Below are 13,961 nucleotides of genomic sequence, written 5' to 3' on the forward strand. Positions count from 1 at the left end.
TATTTATTTTTTTGTTTTATCCGGTTATCTCTTTTTGGATTTAATCGTTCTATCATGCGAATTTTACTGCCTGATTGGGGTATACCCAGATTAATTGAGGTATACTTAATTATAGTGGACTTGGTTGAAAGGCTAAGGGGTGTCTAAATGGGATTAATTACCTAACCAAAATCTGTTTCTTCCCAACCTCAAACCAATTCATTCGCCTCCCAACCTAACAACCACTATTTCTGATCTACCATCGTTCTTTTCTCCTTTTCCATCATTTCGTCTCAAGAAAAACCTGTCAATTAAAAAGTAGTCGATTGTTCTTATCAAATTCAAATGAATTCATTCTCTTTTCCAACCTTATGACCAATAATTTATTTTGTTGTTTAAATGTCAAAAGTTTTTCCCATTTTTCCTATTTCCCATCTCTCTAAAAATTTGTACCATTAATTTACTTTTCAAGTTTGTTTTCTCCTATTTACTACCTACAAAAATCAACTAACTATGACCATGACTATTAACATTTATCTTCTTCTTCCTTACCTCTAAAAAAAAAAAACCATCAAAAACCCATCAAGGTAGAAACCCTAGGTTAGATTTTCTATTCAATTATTCTAGTACATCTATTTTTTTTATCGTTTATTCATTACTGATTAATGGATAAATTATTGTTATGGAAGATGATTATAAGCATAAGACTGATTCAAGTTTATCGAGAGCAATCCTTCAGGTTACAAGTGTGGCACTTTATATATAGCACAATTAAAAAGTCTCCACACCTTTACAAAAACACCCACGTGAAAAAAGTACCATTTCATAATGCCATGAATGATTTTCCTTCCACAGGGTACCATTCTTACTGTTACTAGCAGTTCAAAGTTATCGTCATGAATGATTTGCCTTCGGCATCAACTTAATTAAACTCCAGATTTATGAAAGAGGAGCTACTATGTCTGCAGAGCATACAAATCATACAAGACTCATAAGATTAGAATCTTAATAAGTACAATCCAAGAATCAAATAACCATAATGACACAGATAGTTTTGTTTAACGATTTCTCTGTAACTTAATGTTTATAATTGATACATGTTCATGCATTTACTTGGTCATGGCTCATGAGGGTGTACAGACAGACCCCTTCAAGTCCGCGAACACATCACTTGATACAAAACCTGTAGAATAGAAGAAAAGAAGATTGAAAGTGGTGGTGGATTGTGGAGGTTGGAAAAAAAGATGTTGTTGTCGGCGGTGGAGAATAAATTGGGTTTTTTTGTTTACTTTTTGGGTGATTTTATTGTTGTGTATAAATAAAAAGTCAAGACATGGTATTTAGAATATAATTTATATGAGTGGTACATAGGATTATTAGGGATGGGAAATAGGAAAAGCGGGATAAGATATAGGGAAAATCATGTCAAATGAGATCAGAAAAATTGAAACTGATGATCTGTCGTTATATAGTCGTCAGGGTATTTCTTCATCGACCTTGACGACTTTTCAAGTTTTATTTTGGTCGTCAGATTCTTGTGATGAATATCGTATGACTTTTCATCTCTGATGGTAACATTCAGAGGGTCGTCACGGTATTCATCCTGATACTTTACCGATTAGTGTTGTAGTAATTAAGGTCGTCATGTCTTGAAAACTTGAACCTTGCCGACCAATAACTACCATAAAACAGATTTTATATGTACATTTTTTATGTTAGTCGGCATGGTTGGGGATACTACCTTGACGACTTAGTGTTGGTCGTCACTTTGTGCAATTTCTGCCATGACGACCAATAACATCTAAAATCAATCTTTCTCTGTGTGTATAAAATCTTTAGTCGTCAGTATTTGGCATTCTCGACCTTGACGACTAAACATTAGTCAGCAGGTTATGGAATTAATACCTTGCCGGCTAGAGAAGGTCGTTACCTTCCAGTTTGGTCGAACATGTCGACTTTTCATACCGTGATTTCTGAAAGTGTTGATTTCTTCTGTAATTTGGATAATGAGACCATTAAACAACTGCACAATCCCCTTTTTATAAGTGTTTGGCTAGTGTACTTTCATTTTCGTAACAAACAAAACTCTCAAAACCAAAAAATTTTCTCAAAAATCTTCCGTCAAAATCCATAAGTTCTATCCAACCAAAACAAGATTTCATAACTTTTAATTAAATTAAACGAGTTTATTAATGCTAATTACACAAGGACATTTTATCCATTTTTGAAAATATATGGCTAAGGGGCTCTGTTTTTTACTTCCGAATGACCCTATTTTGTTTTATATGGTATACCCCAATTAATTTGGGTACACCCCAATCTCGCGACTTTTATTTCAGTTAGTGTTAGAGCATAGCTCGGTCAACCTCGCATGCGTTGCTATCTCAAGCATGTTTGTCAATGTTAGTGATCAAAACTATAAGTCTTGATTTCTAGCCTACATAGCTAAGTCTCGGACTAGGATAGAAAAGTGTAGTTGAGCTCAAGGACTTCATGGCGATTCATCATACAACGACGAAGATCTATACAAGTGTTTATGGGTGAAAACTATTTCTGCCGGTTTTGGTAATTTGGGGTGTGTGGATGAGAAATGAATCTAAACCCTAAACATATGCACTGCACGGGAGTGCTTGCGATTCGAGAAATCAATCTGTACAACTCTGGCCTAAACCAAGAAATGACCGTTCCAGACTTGCTTCGGTCACAAAGTGAAGGAGATTGGGTTGATCTTAGGGGGGGAAGCGAAGAAGGTGTTGAGATTATGAAGGTGTTGGCTGTGTATGACTTGTATCAGAAAGATGAACTGGCTTGCAGAATGAAAGCTATTAGTTCTGGTGTTGGAATACGATTGTATCAATACTTGACTTCTGTCTCGTTGTCCTGTTCTTTGGAAATAGAGAGGAGAACCTATTTATACAAGTCATTGAGCCTAACCCACGTCTCTCATGGGAAGTGGAGGAAGTGGAGTGATGGAGTAGTGGAGTTGTGTGTTAGTGTCACACGACCAGTCTTGCCCACTTCTCCCATCATCACTAACCGTCCATGTCTTCCTGACACGTCCTTGTGATGGCGCGTTGCACGCTGCACGCTGTAAACCGCCAGACCAATACCCCAGTATGTATCCCTCAGTTTGTGACATGCTTGATGTCTCGAATGTGTGGATGTGGGACCCACAGAAAGTAGCATGTGATGCTAGATTAAATAACTAAGTTATTTAGGAAGTCGATATTTATGAAATATCGTGTGTATTCTATGCAGGTAACGCATCAAATATATTCAACATGTATGAAGCATCGTTGTTTTAAGGGTTAAAGGAGTAAGTCACGAATTTAAGCGTCTTAAAATAGCATCACGTCCAGCCATCTTCGAGTGATCGTTTGGAGGCTATACAAGCAAGCCCTGATTTGGCCGATCACCCCATGTGGAAGAGTGGTGGACGGTGATCGTGGTGATGCCTCACTGGTTGCCTAACTCCTGTCTTAGGTTGTCCGTCCAAGCTTGCGAAATTGGACGGACGAGATGACTTGCGACCCACATCTGCGACCGTCAGATTAGGGTTTAGGAGGTGCGCAAGTACCTTCTTTCAGCTTGGTCGAATCCATGCATGGGAGATGTTTTTGGCAAGACCGACCGGGCATGCGTGTAGACGGCTTGCCGGTGTACACGTCCGTACCTCACTGTCCCATGGAGATGTGATCTAAGCCACTCGATTTGTCCGGAAAAGTTGAGTGGTCGAGATCGGTTTGCATCTGGAACCGCACGACCATGCCTAGTTTGGGCGCACGAATCGAGGCATCGATCCATGGTCGGCCTTGGCTGATTGGTCACACATGTAGACGGGCCCACAACGATTGTGTTTACATGCTTGGGACCCTTTGAGTCTACATCTACACCCTCCATCTATACTTGCGAAGATGGATGGTCGCGAATGATTTGCGACACATGTGATATGCCGCAAACCCTAATTAGGGTTTCATGTCCACGTTACTTTGGCGGGACGAATTGGCAAGCTACGCTCCTCTTTTGGGGAGGCCGACCATGTGGGTCCCACATTGGGCCGGTGGTGAACATGCCAATACCTTCCTGACGGCTATGGGTCTGATCTAAGCCATCCAAACATGCTGGTGAGGTTGGATGGTCGTGATCAATTTAAGACCATTAGTGGAATTTCCTGCGACCCTTAAAGCATCACGCCGGCCGAACTTTGGGCGAGCGTTTGCTTCTCCCTGGCTAGGTCGTGAGGTGGTCGATTATGCAGGCGTTAAGGGGGCCCGCCGTTGTGCAGGACAACGCTTGTCCAACCGGCCATGGGATGATCTATGTCGTCCAACCATGCCAGTGAAGTTGGACGGTTGCGATTTGTTTGAGACCGACATTGGCAAGTGTTGTGCGTACATGTTTTCCAAGCTGCTCCATACCAGCCCAACCATCCTACTCTAGGCTGGTGTTCGGTGGTTGTTTGGGAGGCGTGGTATGTATTCGACCGACCAGGACATAAACGGGCCCGCTGGTGGTCATTAAGATGGTAGCCTTCTCCTGCTGAGGATCGTCTAGGCTGGTTAAATCATGCGGCCAACTTGCGTGGTCGTGATTGTTTCTGAGACTGTCAGTCCAGATTCAAATATGCTTAATCGGGCTAGTATAACATACCGAGAGATGTATGCTCAATCGGGCTAGTATAACACACCGAGAGAGGTGGGCTCAATCGGGCTAGTATAACACACCGAGAGATGTGGCCTGTACGGGTATTTCGTGCATGCCTCACTATTAACACTTGGAGATTCGTGTTACTCTGCTGAGAGCAACACTCAGTCGTCATGCCGCACTAATAATGAGAGTTCTGCGGGAACAACACATGAAATACAAGGCTAGTCATGCATTAATTAATAATGTTGTAAATTCATAGGGTATATGGGATTGTTGCTACATGCTCCAACCTGGATGAATTTTGTGTATTTAATTCACAGAATACTGGGATTGTTGCCACATGCTCCATTCTAGGTGAATTATTAAAGTGAAAAAGTATTCACCACTTATCAGTGGCTTTATCCTTTGCAGGATGTCAGCGTATAAATTTGTTTTTATAATTTTAGCCCTGAACTAAAATCCACCATCGACATTAAGTCCCCTGCCTAGCATATAATGGTTGCATCATTGTGGGGTAGGCATGAGATGGTGACAAATATAATCGTATAAAGACAAGATAAAGGAAGTTTACCTGGAGGGACTCTGTTCGGCCATGTTGGCAGTCATCCGCGTGAGTACGCTAGGCGTGAGCACGGACCTTGGTGGGACCAGCTTCCTCCTTCGGGTATTTGAGCCAAGAAGGGAATCCTTCTTCTACCAGAGTTCTCCAATTACTTGTGTATAAAAGAGGACCGACCCCTTTTTTTTTTTGTTCGAACAACTTCTCCCGTTCGTGACTTTGGCTCGCCGAGCATTGCTGCCGCTGCCACAGTTGCGGACGCCGCCAGAGCTTGCTGTCGTTTCTATTGTTCGTTCGTAGAAAACTGTATCACGTCGCATGCATGAGCGAATGTGGGCCCCACCTGAGCATTCTCCGACCAAATGTGGGATTTGTTGTGCCTGCCTTGCTCGAACGTGGGACCCGCCGCGTGCCTGCTTTGATTGAGGCCGTCTGTGCCTGCTTCGACCAATCTGGGGATAGCTGTGCCTGATCAACGTGGGACCCGCCGCGTGCCTGCTTTGATTGGGGCCGGCTGTGCCTGCTTCGACCAATATGGGGCTAGCTGTGCCTGATCAACGTGGGACCCGCCGCGTGCCTGCTTTGCTTGGGGCCGACTGTGCCTGTTTTTCCTAGGGTCGACTGTGCATGCTTCGACCAATCTGGGGCTGGCTGTGCCTGATCAAGTGGGACCCGTCGCGTGCCTTCTTTGTTTGGGGCCGGCTGTGCCTACTTCGACCAGACAACAAAACTGTTACCTCACCCAACACCAGACTTTCCCCTTGACCAACACCGGCCTTTCCTTGACGAACACCGCCTTGCTGATTTGACGAACCCCGACCTTGCTGACGGACATCGCTGCCTCGACTGACACCGGCCTTGTTGTCTTGTTTCGTTCGAACACCAGCCTTGTCCCGTACACCAGCTTTGTTACTTTTACAAACACCAGCCTTGCTATTGTGACCAACACCGGTCTTGCTGAATAACATCGGTCTTGTTAACCAACATCGGTCTTCCCTTTGCTCGAACGTGGGACCCAGGCGTGCTTGCTTTGCCCAAACGTGAACCTTGTATGTTCCAACGTGGTGTTGGTCCCGCTGTGTTCATGTCCTCCTACGGCCAAGGGAGCATGCTTCACTGATAATAATGCCGATGCCAAGTCAGGAGGTGTTGACAGCTTCAAAGACATGCCAAACACAAATGATGAGTTGTTCACCACGCCCTTTCAACTATCTGAAAACATCCGTCCCACAAGATAACCCTTCTCCTATCGACTTCAAGGTTTTTCATGCTCCGCTGAGCCCTTATGAAGGATGGATGAGACGCATGTTGAGAAATGAGTACATCAAAGATAACTTGACCAAAGCGCAGATTATTGATGTAGCTTACGTGTTTAAACGGCTCGAGAGGATGTTAAAGTGGCTTTTGGTGCGAACGTTGAGGTGGATCCTGGAGAGAGTGTTGAGAGCGATGAAGCGGATTCTTCTAGAGTGAACATCGAACCGGATCCTAGAGAGAGTGTTGAAGCGGCTTCTCCTGGACAGGCGTTGGAGCGTCTTCCTTTGAAGAGAGCATTGAAGAGGCTTCTTATTTAGTTTGATTCTCCCTCGCGAATTGCATGCTTATTGATTGACCATCTCTTCTGTATTGAAGAAATCCCTTACTCTATCTGTAGTGGTTGTTGCTATGATGAAGCTCGAGCACTGGTATCGACAAACGAACAACGCTTCTTAGCAGCAGCTGTGATCAGAGGAGAGTGGCAGGAAGAGGCGTGATAGCTTCCTTGATGTTGCCTCACAGAATGAAAAATAGGGAGACAGTCCCCTCCCCACGAGCATCCACTAAGCCTTCAACTTGATAGACGTTGTCACGCTGGGTTCATGAGGCCATCTTTTCGTCTGCGTTGCGTTTCATAGACATCCAGGAATATCGATGGTCTTTGAAAATACGTATGCTCTCTTGAGTATATCCTCTTTGGACATCTTGGAATATAGCGTGCTTACGTCTCTCAGCATCTTTGAGATGGGTAGTGCTAAGCAGTCCCCAGTCACACTCCTTGGGAGACGAAATTCTGAACGCGTCTCTCATCGATGTGGTTGCTGTCGAGCCAGATATGGAATATCTTAGACGTTATTTCATCATTGTGGGAGTCGTGCATGTGGTACTGGATTTGGAGTTTGCAGACACACATGATGTTGTATCTCGGTGGTTTTCCTCTTGTTGGTTCAGGGAAACTGCTTACAGAAGGCTGAAGATTGTATCACCTGATGGTGAGATATATGCTCCCACGAACATTATGAGGCTCTTCATTACCGGCAGGCCTGGTTCTTTCTATCATGGAAGATGTTGTTGTAGATGAGCGTTCAACAGCTTCACAAAGTCTTCCAACATGGAACGATAGACAAGAGTGATTTTCCCGGATTCTTTCTCGTGCGCGGACATCGTTATCTTCCTGAGGCTGCTCCCTTAAGGTGTCGGCTCCAGTAAAAGATTGCCGTCATAGCTCATTGATACGTTACACCGGTATTATTTAAACCAAGTGGCATTACAGCATAATAAAATTTCCGAGAGGAGTTCGAAAGGCAGTCTTACTTGCATCATGCTCGTACATGCTTATCTGATTGTAACCGATGTATCCATCCATAAAAGAGAACATGCCGTGTCCGCTGGTGGCATCCACTAACATGTCGATGTTAGGTAAAGGAAAATCATCATTGGGGAAGAATCTATTCAAGTCTCTGAAATCCACGCAACACTTGATCTGTCCATTCTTCTTCTTTACCGGCACCACATTAGCCAGCCAGGTCGGATGATGGATTGGTTTGATAAAGCCAGCAGCCGGAAACTTCTGAATCTCAGTCTTGATTTGTTCTTCTACCTCATTCTTGAATTGCCTCGGGGATTGCTTGATCGGCTCGGATCCGGGTATGACATGTAGATGGTGGGTGACCAGTTTTTCATCTAGGCCAGGCATTTCTTCATATGTCCGGGAAAATATGTCCTGGTATTACTTGAGAAGTTGCACAAGTATCGTGTGTTCCTCCGCAAACAAGGTCGAACTGATGGAGATAAGCCTGGGATATTCCTCATCCCCGATGTTGGCCACTTCGAGCTCATCAGTTGTGGAATTGGTATCGTCATGCAGCGGTCGTGGAGCATCTGGTACTTCCTCTCGTGTCTCGTCGTTGTTGTAGCATTCCATTGGGCGGAGAGACTGGGGGACAGTCTCCCATGCTAATTGCTAACAGCGGCGTTGGTACACCGTCTTTCCTTTATGATCACGGTTCTCCACAAAAGTCCGCTCCCTCTTCGTGTGAACGTGGGTCACGGCTTCACAGGATGGAGAAGAATGCTTCGTCAGCAAAGATGCATCGTGGGTTTTAACCCTCAATGATGCAAGTCGGTCTTACTCCTGAATTGACGCCCACGTGGGGAGTGGGATGCAACGAACTTTGTCTGATTCTTTCCGCGGAGCTTCCGTACGTGTTGGTTTGGTTTCCCTCGAAGTCCTTCATTGTAGTAGGCTTCTGTACGACCATGCCTGGGAGAACCTTGGATGTCCTGAGAGTCTTGATAGTAATCACATCCGAAGACGCTCATGTGTTGATAAGGCCCTCTTGAACTCTGAATCCTTGATGCGTGTGGTGACATGTAGGGCACGGTTGTGAACTTCCTCTGGTTGATTGCAGCAAAACGTCTCTGCCCGCTGATTCTTCGAGAGGTGTAAAAGTTCACATAAACTTTCCACTAGAGAAACCGTTTCCTGATCCGCCGGCCTCTGGTTCATAGTGAAACTATTGACTTGAGGAGGATCGTTGTGAGGATCATTCCCCAGTGTAGGAGTCTCCATGACAGGACCGCTCATATCTGATGTCGCTTCTTTGATCAGGTCCATGTAGGCCCGCGCCGCTGAAGTACCTTCTCCGAGTGCGTTGAATGCGTTCCTTGTTGGCTCCAGGGGCCGTCCCGGCTCTTGTAGAAATCAATAAGTTAATGTCTTAATAAAAGTGAGTACCTCTTTCTGAGTTGTATCCATGTACGTTTGTTCCCTTGCGAGAACTTCTTGTCTCTCCATCAAATCCACCATGGTAATAGGGGGTTGTCCTCCTCCGGCTCCTCCGGCTCCTCCAGCTCCTCGTCCCGATGGAAGAGTGGCAGTTGCTCTGGTGACGTATGAAGGCGTTAGACTTGAAGAGATGCTATGGTTTGCGGCTGCTCTGGCTTTGGTGATAGGAGGTGTCACGCCCAATGGAATATCTCCTCTTGCTCCGCTGGTGATGGTAGTAGAGGAAGTAATTCCACGAGATATATTGATGGTATTGACTGGCTGCACGGTGACACCTGGGATATCAACACCGAGAGTGTTGTCAGCGCTAGTCCCGCCAGGATTGGTTGTTGATCCAGACCTAAGATCCACCATTTTCGAAATCAATAAAATTGAATTGGTATTGAAGAAATAGACTTCACAACCGAGAGATTAATCTCCCACTGTGGTCGCCAATTGTTTATGGGTGAAAACTATTTCTGCCGGTTTTGGTAATTTGGGGTGTGTGGATGAGAAATGAATCTAAACCCTAAACAAATGCACTGCACGGGAGTACTTGTGATTCGAGAAATCAATCTGTACAACTCTGGCCTAAACCAAGAAATGGCCGTTCTAGACTTGCTTCGGTCACAAAGTGAAGGAGATGGGGTTGATCTTAGGGAGTCAAGCGAAGAAGGTGTTGAAATTGTGAGGGTGTTGGCTGTGTATGACTTGTATCAGAAAGCTGAACTGGCTTGCAGAATGAAAGCTATCATTTCTGGTGTTGGAATACGATTGTATAAACACTTGGCTTCTGTCTCGTTGTCTTGTTCTTTGGAAAGAGAGAGGAGAACCTATTTATACAAGTCATTGAGCCTAACCCACGTCTCTCATGGGAAGTGGAGGAAGTGGAGTGATGAAGTAGTTGAGTTGTGTGCTAGTGTCACATGATCAGTCTTGCCCACTTCTCCCATCATCACTAACCGTCCATGTCTTCCTGACACGTCCTTGTGATGGCGCGTTGCACGCTGCACGCTGTAAACCGCCAGACCAATACCCCAGTATGTATCCCCCAGTTTGTGACATGCTTGATGTCTCGAATGTGTGGATGTGAGACCCACAGAAAGTAGCATGTGATGCTAGATTAAATAACTAAGTTATTTAGGAAGTCGATATTTATGAAATATCGTGTGTATTCTATGCAGGTAATGCATCGAATATATTCAGCATGTATGAAGCATCGCTGTTTTAAGGCTTAACGGAGTAAGTCACAAATTTAAGCGTCTTAAAATAGCATCATGTCCAACCATCTTCGAGTGATCGTTTGGAGGCTATACAGGCAATCCCTGATTTGGCCGATCACCCCATGTGGAAGAGTGGTGGACGGTGATCGTGGTGATGCCTCACTGGTTGTCAAACTCCTGTCTTAGTATGTCCGTCCAAGCTGGCGAAGTTGTACGGACGAGATGACTTGCGACCCACATCTGCGACCGTCTGATTAGGGTTTAGGAGGTGCGCAAGTACCTTCTTTCAGCTTGGTCGAATCCATGCATGGGAGATGTTTTTGGCAAGACCGACCGGGCATGCGTGTAGACGGCTTGCCGGTGTACACGTCCGTACCTCACTGTACTATGGAGATGTGATCTAAACCACTCGATTTTTCCGTCAAAATTGATTGGCCGAGATCGGTTTTCAATTGGAACCGCGCTACCATGCCTAGTTTGGGAGCACAAATCGAGGCATCTATCCATGGTCGGCCTTGGCCGATTGGTCACGCATGTAGACGGGCCCACATCGATTGTGTTGACATGCTTGGGACCCTTTGAGTCTACATCTACACCCTCCATATATGCCTGCGAAGATGGATGGTCGCGACTGATTTGCGACATATGTGATATGCCGCAAACCCTAATTAGGGTTTCATGTCCACGCTATTGTGGCTGGACGAATTAGCAAGCTACGCTCCTCTTTTGAGGAGGCCGACCATGTGGGTCCCACATTGGGCCGGTGGTGAACATGCCAATACCTGCCTGACGGATATGGGTCTGATCTAAGCCATCCAAACATGCTGGTGAGGTTGGATGGTCGTGATCAATTTAAGACCTTTAGTGGAATTTCCTGCGACCCTTAAAGCATCACGCCGACCGAACTTTGGGCGAGCGTTTGCTTCTCCCTGGCTAGGTCGTGAGGTGGTCGATTATGCAGGCGTGAAGGGGGCCCGCCGGTGTGCAGGACAACGCTTGTCCAACCGGCCATGGGACGATCTATGCCGTCCAACCATGCCGGTGAAGTTGGACGGCCGCGATCTGTTTGAGACCGACATTTGTAGTCTTGTGTGTACATGTTTTCCAAGATGCTCCATACCAGCCCAACCATCCTACTCTAGGCTAGTGTTCGGTGGTTGTTTGGAAGGCGTGGTATGTATTCGACCGACCAGGGCATAAACGGGCCCGCTGGTGGTCATTAAGATGGTAGCCTTCTCCTACTGAGGATCGTTTAGGCTGGATAAATCATGCGGCCAACTTGCGTGGTCGTGATTGTTTCTGAGACTGTCAGTCCAGATTCAAATATGCTCAATCGGGGAAGTATAACACACCGAGAGATGTATGCTTAATTGGTCTAGTATAACACACCGAGAGAGGTGGGCTCAATCGGGCTAGTATAACACACCGAGAGATGTGGCCTGTACGGGTATTTCGTGCATGCCTCACTATTAACACTTGGAGATTCCTGTTACTCTGCTGAGAGCAACACTCAGTCGTCATGCCACACTAATAATGAGAGTTCTGCGGGAACATCACATGAAATACAAGGCTAGTCATGCATTAATTAATAATGTTGTAAATTCATAGGGTATATGGGATTGTTGCTACATGCTCCAACGTGGATGAATTTTGTGTATTTAATTCACAGAATACTGGGATTGTTGCCACATGCTCCATTCAAGGTGAATTATTAAAGTGAAGAAGTATTCATCACTTATCAGTAGCTTTATCCTTTGCAGGATGTCAGCGTATAAATTTGGTTTTACAATTTTAGCCCTGAACTAAAATCCACCATCAACAACAAGGAACCGTGGAACTTCATCAACAAAAAGGTATGTGGAGACTTGAACTTATCTATCACTCAAAAGTCTATCTCTTATATCTCCTACTTCTTATGAGACAAAAGTCGTTTGCTATATAGACTAGATCATACATATTTGACATTTCGAATTGAGCATTCATTGCTTAGATTTTATCTCGAAATCGTGTGTTGCTTTGATCAAGTTTATCTTCACTTAGTGACGAAAGTTATGAATAGTTTCAATCACTTTAAGAATTGCTCTGACGTGAATCGGTCTGTGAATAACGGCTACATAGCGTCCTCTGAGAATGTCTCAATGATTGAAATGAGAGTTTAGATTACATAACCATGTATTTCTTGAACCGAAGTTTTCGAACTTTGTTTATCAAGAGAAATCGGGAGGATTGTGGAACTGGCTTGCCAAGTCCGCGAACTGTCGGAAGTTCTCGACCGAGAATTTCTGCTGGGATTTTCCAAAACTCGTTTGTGTGCTAAGTCCGCGAACTGGCGGAAGTTCTCTTTCCGAGAATTTCTGCTGAGTTTGGAAAACTCAATCGATTAACTTAAGTCCGCGAACTTGTTTGTGAACTTAAGAGGTTATGATCTAAAGATGTGCTCTGAACATGAAACATTAAATTACTAAGGAATGCTTTATGAAAACCGTGGCTATAATTTTCATGAGCCGATTCAATCGAATCGAATCATCTTTGTTTCAATTGTGTCTTGTGTAGTTACATAAGATCTCATAGCAATTGAACAACTCTGTAACTAGTTCATTTGAGTCAATTGAACTAGTTATGGTGAAGAGGAACAAGGTTAATATGAAATGCTCATATGGTTAACCTTTTGGGTTACTATGTTGAACCAACATATACACGTACACGTTTGGGCATGATTTTCACGAACCCAGTAAACGTCTACCCAAGTATGTGTGACAAGCTAAGTTTTCGATCTAACGGTTGAGAAATAGTAGCTTGAATCTAAATCAGGTTTTCATCTAACGGTGAATAAGGATTGCTTAGTAACTAAGGCAAAACCCTGATTTGAAGGCTATATAAAGGAGACATCTAGCATTGTGCAAAACTAATCCCCACACGTCTGTGTGTTACTAGTGCGCCCGCTAGAGTCGATCTCCATTAACCTTTGATTTTCTTCTCTAAAATCAGGTTAACGACTTAAAGACTTCATTGGGATTGTGAAGTCAGACCGATGCTACTTTATCGTAGTTGTGTGATATGATCGTGCATCTTCTATCGTACGAGTACAATCGATTGATTGGCTTGAGATCGTGAGAGTTCTCTGATATGCAAGATAAAGAAGTCACAAACATCTTCGTCTCACTGTTTATGATTCCTCGACAATCCGCTTGTGTAGTCAGGAAGGATTGTAGAGAGGTGATTGATTAATCTAGGCTGTTCTTCGGGAATATAAGACCGGATTATCAATTGGTTCTTGTTCACCTTGATTTTATATCTAAAGACGGAACAAAACCTAGGGTTTATCTGTGGGAGACAGATTTATCCTTTTATAGACTTTTCTGTGTGAGACATATCTGTTTATTATCAAGTCTGTGATTTTGGGTTACAACAACTCTTGGTTGTGGGTGAGATCAGCTAAGGGAATCAAGTGCGCAGTATCCTGCTGGGATCAGAGGCGTAGGAGTACAACTGTACCTTGGATCGGTGGAAGACTAATTGGGGTTCAACT

Source organism: Papaver somniferum, chromosome 9 (genome assembly GCF_003573695.1).
Source record: "Papaver somniferum cultivar HN1 chromosome 9, ASM357369v1, whole genome shotgun sequence".
Lineage (NCBI taxonomy): Eukaryota > Viridiplantae > Streptophyta > Magnoliopsida > Ranunculales > Papaveraceae > Papaver > Papaver somniferum.